Source organism: Glycine max, chromosome 6, assembly GCF_000004515.6.
Source record: "Glycine max cultivar Williams 82 chromosome 6, Glycine_max_v4.0, whole genome shotgun sequence".
Classification (NCBI taxonomy): domain Eukaryota; kingdom Viridiplantae; phylum Streptophyta; class Magnoliopsida; order Fabales; family Fabaceae; genus Glycine; species Glycine max.
This window is the reverse complement of record NC_038242.2, coordinates 41915906-41920970: the sequence shown is the minus strand read 5'-3', so window position 1 is coordinate 41920970 and position 5065 is coordinate 41915906. Positions and strand designations below refer to the sequence as shown.

At 34.7% G+C, this 5065-nt stretch overlaps 1 pseudogene; it reads left to right on the top strand.

Annotated features, from left to right (window-relative positions):
• Positions 1–251: 251 nt before the first annotated feature.
• On the top strand, positions 252–1646 carry LOC121175008 (uncharacterized; annotated as a pseudogene).
• The last annotated feature ends 3419 nt before the right edge of the window (positions 1647–5065 follow it).

Genomic DNA, 5065 nt, shown 5'->3' with positions numbered 1-5065 from the left:
ACCAATGTGCTCCTATCAATTTTCTTAGCTGGAAAGACATGTCTAAGGACTATATTACTGACATGGTTGAATTAATTCAGGTCTGGTATAAAACTTTATAAGTGTTGTTTCATCTTGCTTCCTGTAAAATTTTATGTCTTCTAATGTCTAACAAAATGATCTTTTTTGTTTGTTAATGATACTCATAATAGAATAAGTTTCAATTTGTTCCTGAATTAACTGAACAAACAAAGAAAATATTGATTGATGACATGAGTCTGAAATAGAGGCAATTTAAATATGAACTGAAATCAAAAGGATATGATGAGAGCAAAACTAACGAGGAAATGATTGCTCACATCCCAGATCCAAGGGTTGATCCTTCTCAATATCGTGATTTAGTACATTATTGGTGTTCTGAGAAAGGACAGGTATACATGACAATGTCACCAACCTTTTGCTAACATAACAATTATATATTATATGTTTATTTTTATTATTGACTTTTTATATTTGTTGGTTATAGAAAATAAGCAACATCAACAAAAGGAGTCGCTCAAAATATGAGGACTTGCATTGCATGGGAACCAATAATCTTCCAAGACAGATTCATGAGATGGTTTGTCTTTTTTATATTTTTTTATTATTAAATTGCTTAATACAAATAGGATGATTGGTTTTTTTAACTAATGTTAGACTACAAAGGCTAAGGGAGTGCAACCTTCTAGGGCAGAAATTTATATTGACACTCGAACTCAAAAAGATGGAAGCATTGTTACTGAAAAGGCTGCTATTGTAATTGTAAGAATTTTAATTTTTATTTCAATACTTTTTCTTTGTTTTGCTCAATTTTCTAATAGAAGGTTATGGGGTGAGAGGGAGTAACTAATGTGGAGATGAGTTTTGTTTAGTGATATTGAAGTATTCAGGATATTGATGTATGATAATAATTTATAAGGTGTATTTATGTAGGATGAACTAAAAAAGAAAATGGTTGAAGCAGAGAGTTCCCAAAATTTACAAAGCACCCAAGATTCTACTGATTGGACAAATGATATATATTCAAAAGTCAAAGGACCTGAAAAAAGAGGACGTGTGTGTTGTCTTGGCAAGCTTCCACATCAAGCAAGTTCATCTCAAAGCTCTTATACAAACAATAGAATTCAAAAGTTGGAGAATTTGCTTGGAAACCTTGTAGTTGTGCTTAAAGTACGATTTGCAGAAGATCCATAAATTAATCAAGTCTTAGAAGCTATAGATCAAGAGGTATGAATTTATAATTCTACTTATTCAACGATTTAACTATGATATGATACTTTACAAAGAAAAAAGATTCTTTTAATTTAGGTACCTACAAATGATTCTACCAGTAAAGATCATCAAACTACAAACAATCTTAGCTAGAGGTGAGTTGAAATATAGTACTATATTTTAACTATATATATATATATATATATATATATATATAGAATATATCATCATTATGTTATTTTAATAGCAGTTGAATGTTATAATTTATGCTTTAGTCTTGTTCCTTTTACTTGAATGACGATTTGGAAAGCCACATGGTTAAGGAAAAGATGATGGCGCATCAACCACATGGTTATTCAGTTTGTGTCCCCACTAATGGCATTCCCATTTTGAACAATAAGTCTCTGTTGGGTTAAGTGACCCTAATATTGTATCAAATTGTATCTATTTTCCCCTCTTATGGAATTTCCAAGCCAACTTTCTTGGTGTTAGTGATTTTTTTTCTAAGCAGCATGGATTGGTATTTTTGCTATTCACAATATTCACGTGCCTACCATCATTAATCTCACTAACTGCATCATCCCATCCAAACTGAACAGACAGATTGGCATAATTGGTCTATTGGGGTGGGTGAGATATTACTCGAAGACTTGATATATGGTATAGCAGAATATTGGACACGGAATCTAAGATACAGTTGTAAGGGAGAAAGCTGGAAGCATATTGGATGTAAATTCCATGATATTACATATAGAAGAACCATGTTCTAAAAACATTCCCTTTTTTGTTCTTAAATCTTGCCACTGTAACCTTTTTCTAGGCAAAAGTGATGTTAATATGTTAGTCATTAGTCATAACTCCACGTGATTAGCACACAGCATATACATTTAATTTGAATTTCAAATTGAGAGCAAATAAATTCTGAGCTCAACCACTAAAGATATGTTTGGATTTCTTCCATTCAAAGCACACAATCTAGTTACAATAATCACAAATTAGGCTAACAAAAATTTAATTGTATGTAGCAGGTTGTTGTAACTTTTCAAATTTAATTAAGCTCATGTATATTTAATTAAAGATTATAATCAACAAAGAGTGTAATTAGGAACTAGTTTTATTATTATTATATGACATTTACCTACAGAAGACCGTAGGTACAAGTAAATTGACTTTTACCTACAGTTAGAGATTATAGGTATAAATTAATATCTTTTACCTACACATTTGAAATAGTAGGTGTTACCTATAGTGATAGTTAAATTTGACTGTAGGTAAAAATATATACGTAGGTAAAGCCTATAGTGACAGACTATTAGTTGTCACTGTATACCCCCTCAAAGTTGACATAAAAAACGTCTGTAGGACAAAGTCCTTTATACATCTACCTACGGATTTTGGACTTCTAGTGACAGATTTTAATTGTAGGTATAAGTCATTTTCCTTGTAGTAATTTGCCAAATTACAAAAAACTCGCCTCTGCATTCTCTCTCTCCAAAAATTTGCACATTTTGCATTTGTACTCTCTTTGTGCATTTTCGACTTTAAAGCATCAATCGTACATCGTCCAAGTAAGCTCTTTGGTCCTTTTTCTCTTTTTCTTGTCTTAACTTTAGGGTAGAAGACTTTAACTGTAGCTTTAGATTTTTAGGTTTTTTATGTTTTGTTAGAATTAGTTTAAGATTAGGGTTATGTAAGTTTGTATACTGAATTGAGTATGGCACACTCATTGCAAGTCTGATATGCCTTTTAGAGGCTTGAAAAGTGCGAGAAAATAAGCTGTGTTTTCTGCGTTTTCTGGAAAACGCGATGAACTCACTAAGTGAGCATTCGACACTAAGCGAGTTCATCAATACTCATTGTATATAAGCTTTATCTGAAGAACTCACTAAGTGCACTTACTGCGCCAAGCGAGTTCATCCTTTGTCGGGATCAATTCTCAGTGCATTTCGATAGCACTTGATCGCCTCCCTGTATTCTCTGTCTGACTGATGAAGGAGACCATAAACATGCCAGCAAACATGACTTTTAAGGTCATTCTGTACCAGAACAAAAATCAAAGCTGGATCATCTAACAGACAACTATTGTAAGATTGATAAACTAGTTCATATGCTTCAAACTTACGGTCCATGCAATTTAATGTCAAACCCTTCATCGATAAAGTTTCTATCATCGAGAAACAGGAACGGACACATAAATAAAAATTATGCCCAAAGAAATAAAATATGCTGCAAATAAGAAATAATAGATAGAAAATGGGGAAGGGGGGATGGGCTAACATTGCATTTCTTGCATGACTTACTTAAACAATTAAGAAGGGAAATAAGATGACCCCTGGCCATAAGGAAAAACTTGGAAAATAATAAAGTATACCTCCATGGTCTGGAAATTTTTTCAAAATTACATCAGCTGTTTTAAGACCCTTTTTATATTGTTTGGTTTCATATGATTTCTGCAGAAACAAAAACAATGACACATAATCTCCACATCAAATTTACCCACCACCTCCAAAAACAAGATTATTCCACTTGCATAAATAAGTGGATTCCCCCCCCCCCCCCCCCCCCCCCCCCCCCCATGGTAAAAACAACCACGTCCATAGTCATTCTAATATCCGTTCGAACTCCATGCTTCCTATGGCAGCAGGAGAGAAGCCAAAGCCAATAGACTTAAACTCTGAAATGCCCTTCCCTAAAAACCCGATACTCCGTGTAAGAACTTACAAATAAGAATTAAGGAAAATAACAGAATATCCCAATTTTCCTTTGGTCCTAGATTTACGGCACCAATAGAAAGTAGCTTCTATGGGAAAACAAAGAGCACGGTGAAGGAAAATAAAAATTAAGGAAAATAACCCAATTTTCCATCTCTCTCTTTCACTATCCTTATGTCTCCCTCTACTCCTGCTTCGCCTTCACATTTCCCTGTATCTATCACCGCTTCTGCTCCTTTTCCTACATTTTTCTCTGCTCCTGCTTCGTCTTTTACTTCTATTGCTATCCCTATCCCTGCTCGAAACCCTAGACTCGAAAGAAGGCTTTTCCTTGAGCTGGTCGTGGATGGATTGGAGTTGCGCTTGCTTCTTCGACTCAGAGGAGGCTTTGACAAATTTGGAGAGGAAGGAGGAGGAGTGTTTTGGAACGTTGTCATTTGGTGTTGAAGAGGAAAAATCGAGACCTTGCTTGAACCTCGTAGCTCTCTCACCCTTACGGGTCTTCTCGTCGTAGTATGCCACTGCTTTTTCTTCTTCCATCTCTAAACTTGACTTTTCTTTTTCATTCTTCATCCATCTCAACTCAACTAACAACCCTTCACTCTCCATGAAATGTAATGAAAGACTATAGAGTTAGACCTCAGAAAACATAAAATAAAAATAACAGTTAAAATTGTGAAGAAATCGCGAATCGAAGAATGAAATCAACAAGGTACCTAAGAAGCAGGAGGGAAGGTGGAACATCAAGAAGAAGAAGAGAGAGAAAATACTTAGCTCCATGGATGGATGAATAAACCCTAGTAATTAGTGAGAATGGTGCATGTGCAAGCGCAGAGAGTGTGTGTGAGTGGGTTTTCTTCTTCTTCTTCTTCTTCACAGCTTTCTTCCTCTCTCTTGATGTCGAGGTAGAGTATGGAGGCGCGCGACACAGGTCTAGCAGGCTAGCTAGGGTTTTAATTTTTTTTCAGCGGAATTAAGATGGTTTTTTACTAAAACTCGTCTTAAATTTTATTAGACATAACATTCTAAGGTGGTTTTCAATAACCGTCTTAGAATGTGTGTTGTAAAAGGCATTTTTCATTACAATAATTACAAAAATGCCACCCGCTCATTTTCTAAGGCGA